Consider the following 11,820-nt stretch of genomic DNA (forward strand, 5'->3'; position numbering starts at 1 on the left):
ATCATGGCGTCTCGTATTTTACCTTATCAGAGGGCTATAAAATATACCCTCGTGAGCGGGAGGGGATTTTTTTCTAGTCCGTAATTAGAGCAGGGTTTTATTTTTTTCTTCTAAAGCTCTGATTATTATTATTTAATTACTGAGGAGAGAACCGCGAAGTGTAAAGCAATTACAAGTGCGTATGCTCTTAAAAGATGAGTATTTGCTCGGGAGATAAGTTTTGGTCCTCGCTAGACTTGGTAGAATTGAGGATCAACATCGGAGTAGTTCCAACCTGGGTATTTGCTATTGAAGGAGCGGGAGAACGGTTTATGTCCTTCTTTTTATAGCTGCTCGCAGCTAATATAATGAACCCTCATGACAGCTAAGCTGCTCTCAAACATTCTTCAAAGGGTCAGGATTACCACGTTCATTTTCGGTTGATTTTATTTGTCGGCTGAACATGTTTTATGCATCACTGTTAATCAGTCTACATAATCAAGGTTTGAAGAGCACAGTTCATGATCTCTAAAATCGATGGAAAGGATGTTAAGAAAGTACACGAGTCAAGGTGTGACAGGAAGAGGACTCCCGCCTTTATTACTGGCATAAAACAGTCCATCAGTTCTGGGCTATTTATTTCATTTTTCCTTGGGGGTGTTGACAATTTTTTTGAATGTCATTTATTTAGAGCGACAATAATTAATATTCCCAATTTCAAACGGTAAAAAAAATTCGACAACATTTTGTGTGTCAAAAACAGTTGTCTTTTCGACAAATTTTAGAATATTTTAATCCCTCCACCCCGCCCCTGTCATGGCCTTGAATCAGGTCAAATCCAAGAACCCTATCCTGACCTAATACAGCCATTCAATTGTCTCTAAAGCTATTAATTTAGACATAAAGGATGAATACATATTAGTTTCATAAATGTTAATACTTGTTCAACAAATGAAGTTCAACGAAATGACAGTTTTTAAAACATAATATTTCGGTACTTTTTTCTTAAATGACCATTGTTTTATAAAAGAAATTTCGAATTTTCATTGATAGTTTTTAAACATCTTAATTTTCCCGCCAATCTGGCGCCCTTTAAAAATGTTCTTCACAAGAGAAAGAGGCATATATCCTGTGGCCTCCTCCAACTGCATACATCTTAGAGGTGGGTATTCATTAATGATATTTAAATGGAATTAAAAATTTGTGGGAAATAGGTCGAGTATAATATATAAAATGAATTTTTTGATCCCATAATGAATATTACAGGGTTCATATTTCAATTCCCTTTAATATAAAAATATAGATATTTTAATTTTCTCATTGAATCCAAACATGAGAAAAATTATCTTAGGAATTTCTTGACTTTGAAACGAATATCCTTCCTTGATGAGAAGAATTGCTTCTCACTATCTACAACGTACGTATTTCTAAGAAAAGAGACACGCATATATTTTGCTATCATTCGGAATAGCAAAATAAGTATATATAATATTCACATTAAGAGTGAGAAAATGACGTTTATTCTCAAAAGTATCAGATTTGATCTAATAACGACTTTGATAAGGCAGGGGGAAACATACATGTAGTTTTGTGTCACAACTTAGTAACAGTTATAACAGGAAAAAAAAACGACAAAATGTAAATCAACCATGGTTGTTGGTAAAAAAAAAACATGGTTGTTATCAGGGAAGACGTGTGCCAAATTTAAGAACTTGTTTAAAACTAGTGTTAACAGGGTGTGTCGAAGGATTATACATATTTTATTTTTTTATTTTATTTTTGGGAAAAAAATTCAAATATTAAACCTTTGTCAAAAAAATCAAAAATTAATAGCTCTTCACCATCAATTAAATTTTTGGAAAAAATTGCAAAAAATATTTTTAAATTATTATTTTTTTTGTGAAAAAAATCAAGGATTGAATCTTTGTCAAAAAATCTCAAAAATTAATAGCTCTTCACAAATAATTAAATTTGTTGAAAAATTTCAAAAGACAAAATTAAATTTTTTTTTTTAAATTTCAAAAATACAAAATATTAAAAAAAATTTTTTTGTCAAAAAAACTCAAAAATTTAGCAAAAAATAAATTTAAATTATTATTTTTTTGTGAAAAAAAAAATCAAGAATTGAAAAAATCTTTGTCAAAAAAATTAAAAAAGATTTTTATTATATTTTTTTTTTTAATTTCAAAAAATAAATTTAAATTATTTTTTTTTTTTGAGAAAAAAGATTTTGTCAAAAAAAACTCAAAAATTAATAGCTCTTCACAATCACAATTAAATTTTTGGAAAAAAAATTGCAAAAAATATATTTAAATTATTGTTTTTGTTTTGAAAAAATTCAAGAATTAAATCTTTGTCAAAAAATTCAAAAATTAATAGCTCTTCACAATCAAAAATTAAATTTTTTTTTTAATTTCAAAAAATAAATTTAAATTATTTTTTTTTTTTGAGAAAAAAATTGAATCTTTGTCAAAAAATATTTTAAATTATTGTTTTTGTTTTGAAAAAATTCAAGAATTAAATCTTTGTCAAAAAAATTCAAAAATTAATAGCTCTTCAAAAACAATTAAATTTTTGGAAAAAAGATTTCAAAAATACAAATATTATATTTTTTTTTTTTTTTTTGAATTTCAAAAATAAATTTAAATTATTTTTTTTTTTGAGAAAAAAATCAAGAATTGAATCTTTGTCAAAAATACTCAAAAATTAATAGCTCTTCACAGACAATTAAATTTTAAATACAAAATTAATGAAAAACTTCAAGTATTAAATTTTAAATACAAAATTAATGAAAAACTTCAAGTATTAAATTTTAAATACAAAATTAATGAAAAACTTCAAATATCAAATTTGAACGATTCCAACAACCCTACTTATCGCCTAAGAAAAAATTTAATTTTCCAAAAGACATCAATCGAAAGAAGCTGTGGATCAATGCCATCAAACGTCCGAATTAGACACTCACCAAAAACTCAAGAGTTTACCAACTAATATAATCAACTATTATTGTGTTGTGAAAATTAAATCAATGGGTCGTTTTATAAGGATGTCACTGGGCTCCATTTTCTAATTATTTATACTTAAATTATTGTCTTTAAGCTCACTTTGAAGAATTAATTCTTCTACAAAAGTCTCCAAAATGACGTTGGGGCTTGGTACAATATGCAATTCCTAATTTATTTGAACATTCTAAGATCCAAAGCTCCCCTTTAACTTAAACAAAAAATAATTGGAAGTATGCATGGAAGTATGCATGAAATTGTGCATGTCTTGTTTATTGGCCACATTTAATTTTAATTAATTATTTAAGTGTATTATTTCCTACAAATATTATTTAAGTTTATACTGACAAAATTCATATATGTATTTCATATTTAAAAAGTAAATTGGCTTATTTTTTAACTTTATATTTATTTAAAAAAATTTAATTCTTTCATAAAGATAATAAAACAAAAGTATGAACAATTATTTTATTTTTTATAAAAGTAAGCACTTTTAATAATGAGGGAATTACAACTATATATCAGTCTGTGCAATAGCTGTAGATTTAGACCTGATTTCTTTCACTCCTATTTTTGTTGTTATTGTAGATTTTTTGTCTGTCAAACTCTTTCCCTTGAGTCATTTAATTATCCCAAATCATATAATCCTCATTCATTGGGCCTTGTAATTCCTCTGCTCCACGCCGGGTTATAAAAAACAGAGGCTCATTGAAGTGGTATTTTTAAAAATAATGAAGTAATCCTTAACAAAAACCATTTCTTAAGAGTACGGTCATTCGAAAAATATATTTTATAAAAAAAAATCTTATTAAAGCAAGTTATTCTGGTAAAAATACTAACTGATATAAATATACAAAAATCTCAATTTGACAATAAAAATGAAAGAATCCTGCATTTCAAGAAAAAAAAGAAAAGAAAGATTCGAAATTAACTTCCAATTGAAAAGAAGATAGAAAACGGCCCTGACATTTATCTTGGATCTCGTTGTAAATTTATTGATATTTTGTAGGTCAAAAATTATCATATTACTATTTAATGGATATTTTTTTAGTTGGATTTTCAGACGTGTTTGCCGAGGGTGTGCTGATGAAGCTGTAGCCAGTCGCCCCAAATTAAGAAATTTTTGTTTTTTTCCTCCAAAATTTGACATTTGAAATTTTGTTCTACAAAAATAACAATAAAAAATTTAATTTTTTGTAAATAGCTATGGTTATTTGAATGTTGCATCCAAAATATTTCATATTTGAAATTTGTATTGTTTGTGAATAACTATATGGTCGTACGGACAATAGAGATCATTATTGGCTTGAAGTCATGAGGTGCTTACGAGAAGCAATACAGAGGAAACAGTTCATAGCTATACTAATATGAAAGCTAAACTGCTCTACTCCCAAAACATTCTTCAGATTGTCAAGGTGGCCTCGTTCATTTTCGTTGTTCCTTTTAAATACTGTCATATAATATGACTTAAATCTCTGCTTTGAGTGACTTAGGGAAAGTTATCAAACCTTCTACAGATTGCATTATCTAACAGAATTTTCTCCCTTAGGTAGAATTAATATTATTCAAGCCACAAAATACAAAAATGACCATTGAAACTATCAATCAAAATAGACTTGGCTTTTTTTTTTAATTATTGTTATGATTCAGAGGCATAATTCTACGAGAAATAACAATATAGATTAAAATGGAAGGTAATAATATAATTGATACAAAACATTTCAGTATTAAAAAAGTAAATGATTAATTAAGTTATCTTGAATATATTTCCTATAAAATGTGTCTAGTCATACAAAAATTAAGTAAGATGAAGTATCATATTTGTAAACTAATATTTTTTTGCATATTTTGTAAAAATATGTTCTTTTATATTATTGCAAAACCGGAAGAACTTGATATTAAAATCAAATCGATAACACTACCTTTTCGAAATAAATACTCTTTTGCAAATAAAAACCTTAATATGTATGCTTCAAATGAAGTCCCTTGACGAAAAACAATTGAAAACACTGTGCCTTATTTCTTTTCGAACCAAAACCTTAAAAAATGTTGATTTTTTACCTTTAAATTGAACTTTGAGGGATTGGATGATCAGATATAAAAATTAAGTGGGTATTTGAAATTAACATATAATTTTGACATATTTTTCATACAAAACAAAAAAACTGTTTTCTGCAGCTCAAGGAGAGTAAATAAGGGGTTGAGTTATTTATCAATCAGTGATTGGTGTTTCAACAAACAACCATACGAACAACTACGTTTTCTAAATTTATTCAAATAAAAAAAGTTATGGGTTAAAAAAGAAATCGGTAAAAATTGCCATTTCGTTTATTTCATGTGCAAAAAAAATGAACTTCCAATAGAAAATGGGATTAGTAAATAAAATAAAGTAAGTAAAAATGTGTCTGGAGATTCGTTGGCATATAAATTTACTAAATAAAAATTGATTTGTAACTGAAATATCTGTCCTTTTCTGAATCATTTTTCAATTTTTTTATTTTTTTTTTTTCCAATTTTTCATCAAACGTCAATTTTCAGTTTTTTAAGAAAAAATGCAATAAAACGATACTTTATGCACAAAAAAATGCAGAAGTGAAATTTTCCAAGAAGTGTCTTTAATTTCCGGAATAATTTATTACATAATTTTTGCAATAATAATGAACGAGTTATCCAGAGTTATATTTTCGACAACATTATTCTTCATACCTTGTTGTTTTTACACGTACAAAAAAAATATTGGTAGGTTTGTATTTCTTTTAGAATTCCCATAAATGTTATTAACTTTTTTTTTTTGCAAAATTTGTGCAAAAAAAAAAAATTTTTTTCGATTATGATATTTTTTGAAGTAAACAACAAATGTACTTCTCATCCATAAATTTGTTGTTATGTTCTTTGAAGTTTATAACACATTATTTTTTTATATTCATAATATTAATTACTAAGGTTGGTTACAAGAGGGGGAGTTGTGATGATGAGCCTTAGTAGATTATCTTACTTACCCGGATTGATATAGTGTGAAGAGTCCAAGACAATTACAATTATCAGGATCTTTTTCAACAACAACGAAACATTCGTATAATAATTATTAGTATATGTAGTATATTGAAGTATTTTCTGAATTATTATTTTTTTTATTTTCTCAATTAATTTGACAATTTTCAATGGGATTTCCCTCTCCCTAATTAGCCCTAGCAACGCCGGGTAATCCTTAGCTGGTATTGTATGCAATGAAAATATGAATATTTTCATTGAAAAAATATGTCTTAATGGCGTCATAAATGTTATACATTTTTAATCCAAAGGACTATCAGTCTTAAGGAACGTTCCTAAGTATCACTGTCTCCTTTCATTATGTACAAGCTAATATTCACTGGCAAGAAAAGGTTTGAAAAAAAATACTTTTTCGTCATATTCATCAATTTTTAATTACTTGTCTGTAAAAATCCAGTTACCAGGCTTAATTTCATATTTAATGTTTCTCTATGGCAAGTAAGGGAGATTGATAGTTAATTCCTTCAGAATGATTATCATTCTATCTTGAAGATGCAAGTCATTCCTTCTGTACAGAGATTAATTGGACGGAAGTTTGTTTTCCAAAAAGACAATGACTCAAAAGAGTGTACGGTAACTTCGTATAAAACATATTCGTATAAGGGCATTTCGTATAAATTAATGTGAAAATGGGGCATAACTTTATGAATGGTCATTTTATACCCCGAATGTTGAGGGGGCGTTTTGGGTACCAGTGATCTTTAAGTAACTACTAAGATCCCCTTCAGTCCCCAATTGTATGTTGGGGGTGTTTTCGGGTACCGCTAGGTCTCAAAATAGGATGCAGCCCACCACAAATACTTGAAGAAACTACTAAAACCCCACCAACCCACTATCCACCAATTGTACCCCGAATGTTGGGGGTATTTCGGGTACTGCTAGGTCCCGAAACGGGATGCAACTTACCACCAAAACTTGAAAAAATAATTAAGAGCCCCTCATCCCCCCTTCCCCAATTCTACCCCTAATGTTTAGTGTTGTTTTCGGGGTCTTTTTGGATCAAAATTATAATCTGCTATATGTTGCTCATATATCTTCAGGGTATGATTGAGGAGGCTGTAAGAGACTCTTAGTTGTTTCTTCAAGTATCGGCCGTGGGTTGAATCCTGTTTTGGTACCTAGGGGTACCTGAAAGCACCCCCAAGATTCGGGATACAATTGGGGGTTGTGACGCACTTTAAGAAGTTTCTACAAGCATCAGTGGTGGATTCCATCCCATTTTGGGACCTGATGGTATCCGAAAACACTTCTAACATTCGGGGAACAATTGGGGGATGGTGGGGCTCTTAGTAGTTTCTTCAAGTATCGGCATGGGTTGCAACCCGTTTTGGGATTCGCCGGTTATTGAAAACTCTTCTAACATTTGGGGAACAATTGGGGGATGGTGGGGGTTCTTAATTCTTCAAGTATCGGCAGTGGGTTGAATCTTCTTTGGGACCCAGCAGTACCCAAAAACACCCCCAATATTTGGGGTGCCATTGGGGATTGGGGATAGTGGGGGGTGCTCCTTGTAGTTTCTTCAAGTATCGGTGGTGGGTTGCATACCGTTTTGGGACCTAGTGGTACCCGAAAACACCCCAACATTCGGGGTACAATGGGGGACTGTAAGGGGTTCTTAGTAGTTACTTAAGTATCGCCGGTACCCAAAAACACCCCCAACATTTTGGGGTATAAAATGACAATTACAAAAGTATATGCCCCGTTTCCTCATAAATTTATACGAAATGTTCTTTTAATAATATGATTTATACGGAGTTACCTATTACCACTCAAAACATGCATCCAAACACTGCAAAAACCTCTTGGAAAAGAAAGAAGCCTCTCACATCTTATCTATTATGTAATGGCAAGATCAATATCCTGATTTGAACCCAATATAGCTATTGTGGAACACCTTGACAGAAAAGTTCGGGAAAACACAAGTAAGAATGATTTGTAGAACATTTTGAAAAATACTTGGTATGATATCACACCTGTCTACCTTGAAAAACTAAGAGCAGGAATGTCAAAAGTGTGTAAAGCAGTTATAGCGGCGGCAAAGGGAGGAACGAACACCAAAGCATTTCTCAGTCGGATTAAATAACTTTACCGTATGATTCTTTATCAAACTAGTCATTCGATGAATGTTTTATTATTTAATCACTCATTCGTTATATTTTTTAACTTCCGAGTCTCTTTAGTAGATCTGAGGAATATTTGAATATATCTGAGGTAAACCATAATCCTTTAATTATTGAGTAACAAAATTTTATCATGCTATACTGAATCGTAATAGTCTTAATGTTAATTGCAATATAAATTATTTAGTACTAATAAGTAAGTGTTGTTCTATTTGTTATGTGATGTTTTGAAATTTAATGCGCCATCTAGTGTTCAAATTGACTAAACAAACAAATACTCATGAAAAGTGTGACGATTGAGAGTGATAAAAGTATTTTAATTTTCCCAAGAAAAATTGTAATTACTCCGTTCATATTCAAGCAGGTAAGATAATTTTTACATCATTGCATTTTCCAGCTAAAATTTCATAATAGTTATCATATAAAAAATACAAAATTAAGATTTTTTTGTTCACATACTTACTATTTTGAATTAATCGTTCCTCCTTGCTTTTCTATTTGAAGTGAAATATTATGGTAACCTCTATTGGTACTTTAAAGATATTCAATATTGATTTCAACTCTTCTTGGATCAACCAATCCCCTCCTTTGATTTTATTTGTTGGGAGCCAGCTTTTTATATCTCGAAATCGGAGATAAACAACGACTCATACCCTATTCAACGACATATTTTGGAATTCCTGTTACTTGCAATTGTTTTTACTATCTAGTGAGAAAAAAAATTTCCCTTTTTGTACTTCGAGTGACCAACATAAATCTCCATGTTAAAAGATTAAATCTTGAGCACCTTCAAGAATTATATGTAGGTATAAATTTAAGTATGTTGTACGAAACATCACATCTGCATACATATGTCTTTACTCTTAAAAAACAAAAAAAAAAGATTTTAACTTGATAATTTTATTTTATTTATCGTGTCTTTTTATGTGAGACAAGAGCTCTTAATCTCCATGAAACTTCTTCCTATTGAAAGCCTAGCATTTATTTTATCTTTTATTTATGAGTAGATAGGGTATTTTACAACCATTCTCAATCCTCATCTGTTTGTACATAAAATAGTAATTTTGAGACTCGGTTTGAGGTTGTAATTATTTTTCAGTTATGTCTTGGAAGGGTGTTACAACCCCTTGACTAAACTATTGTAGTCAAATGTGTCGAAAAAATAACGTTTATGTACTAAAATTAAAATATATTGGCAATTTGAAATTCACAATTTCCATTCATACCCTCCGCAGGAGATGAACTGGAGAGGCTATGGCCCCTCTCAATATCCAAAATAAATTAATTCTTAATTTCGTACTTCCAAAAATTGAATTTTTCAATATTTTTGTTAAAGCATTTAGGAAAAAACCTTACAAATACCTTTCAATATTTTTGTTAAAGCATTTAGGAAAAAACCTTACAAATACCTAATATAAGCCTTCGATTAAAAAGAACTTTTCTTCACATGAATTATAATAATTTTTGTAGTTGAAGTCAGGGTCGGAACAAATTTTCCGACTACAGCTCCACCAAATATGGCACCGACTACGACTTTACGACTCCAACTCCGCAGTCCGGGTTTTGAGAGTCGGTTCAAGCCTCGAATTATTTTCTAGTTCGGTCTTGGAGGGATGCTACACGCCTTTGGCTTAACACTTTCAGTCAAATGTGTCGAAAAAACAACGTTTAGTCATACCATTAAGTATAGGCGTCCTCAAGGGTGGGCTTTAGGGACTGTAACCCCCCTCCTCCCCCTCTCAATATCCAAAAAATTATTTGTTTTGTAAATAGCTATCGATTTTCAAGTTTTTCTAAAAAAATTATTATTTTCTAAAGAGCTGTAGATTATGGAACTTTATTTGTAAAAAAATTAATTTTGAAATTTTTTGAAGTAAATTTAATTTTTTGAGAACAGCTTTGGTTTAACCCCGCCCCCCAATTTTTTTTTTCTCGAATACCTATGAATAAAAATATAATATTTGAAATGTAATTTTGAATTTTTTGAATTATAAAATTTAATGTTTAAAATATAATTTTTTTTTTTTTTTTTTAATTTAATTTTTGAAACTTTATTTGAGTAGCAATGGATTTTTGAATTATCCTTCTTTTTATTATTGTCTCAAAGGAAATAATAATAAATTTTAAATCCTATGCCTCCTATGTGAATCTTGTAGAAGTCTTGACCATTGAAGAATGTTTCGGAGAAGAACAGCTTACCCGTCATTACGTTTTATTAGATCAGCTATAAGCAGCTATACGAAGAAGGAAATAAACACCAATCCCTGCCCCTGACCAGCAAGAATATATAAGCTGGAATAACTCCAACGTAGACCCTCAATTCTACTCCGAGGTTTGCATTTACATACACATAGAATTTCCAAGCCTACGTCATTGTGACTCTTCGTCTTTCATGAGACAACGCACTAGTTATTACTTCGATGTTCTATGTTCAAGAATTTAGCCGTCCTTAGCGGCAATGATGGCTTCGAGGTGGTGGCGGAAGGGCTTGTACCTGCGTCAGATGTAGTCCTCTGCTATGACGTCCAAGTGCTGGATGAAAGTGAGATGAGGGCCTTCGTTTTTGGATGACACACACTGCAGATCTTCCCCATGACATGCACCCAAAAGACGTAGTCGAGAGAATTGGCATCAGGGCTGTATGCGGGGGGGCAAAATTGTCAAAAAATAGTTCAAAAGAACTCAAAAGTCCCATTCAGATTATCAACTAGAAAAATCCATTCCTCCTTTCTAGTACATGTTTTATACACCTTTACTCATAAGTAAGATTGGATGTGTGTAAACAAAAAACAAATTATTGCAATTAGAAAAGGAAATACAGTTGAATTTGTGCTCTTTTTCTTTTTTTGTTCATTATTAAATAAGTCATGGGGCTGTGAACATCTCCCTCTCAAAGAAGAATTATCGCTCTTCTTTGCTGTAAATTGATTTAAAAATGCATCAAAAAATAAATTTAAATATAATCATATTATTTTCTATGCACTATGGCTATTTTAAATGTAGAAGGTTCTCTTTTTTCTAGCAGCACTTCATTTTCTATCCCAAAAGGAAGTTAATGTAACCAAGAGTCTTCATTTTAATAATAACATATGTCTTGCTCCTGCGTTCTCTCCGAACCTTTTTTTTTATTACAAAAATGACATCCTTACTGATAAGTGACATCTTGCGAGGTGAAAAAGTTTTTCATGTCCAAATAATTTTGGATATAAATTCCTCACCTGATCATTATTTTGGTTACAAAATGATGAATAAATAAACGGTAAAAGTGTGAACAGGTCAAAACCTGAATATATTTATTTATGTACTTATTTACTTTCTCTAAATACATAAAAAAATTTCATACTTTCCGCAAATTATAATTGCTAGTTTTACTATTTCTGAAAGGAATTGGCATTTTTTATAATTTTGTATTTATATAGTGAAGGAATATAGTAAATCTCTTCTTTTTTAGATAAATTCTTTAATAGGATTATAAAGACGTTATATGATCAATTGGAAGAAAATAAAATAAAAACTAATAACTAAAAAGAGATGACTCCCAAGGTCTTTTTGAGAAAAAAGAAGAGGAGAGAGAGAGAGAGAGAGGTTGGAATGGAGGGAGATAATAATAATTAGTGATGTGTCACGAGCAAAACTCGTAAATTACTACTCGAGTTTTATTAAATAAA

Source organism: Lepeophtheirus salmonis, chromosome Z (genome assembly GCF_016086655.4).
Source record: "Lepeophtheirus salmonis chromosome Z, UVic_Lsal_1.4, whole genome shotgun sequence".
NCBI lineage: Eukaryota > Metazoa > Arthropoda > Copepoda > Siphonostomatoida > Caligidae > Lepeophtheirus > Lepeophtheirus salmonis.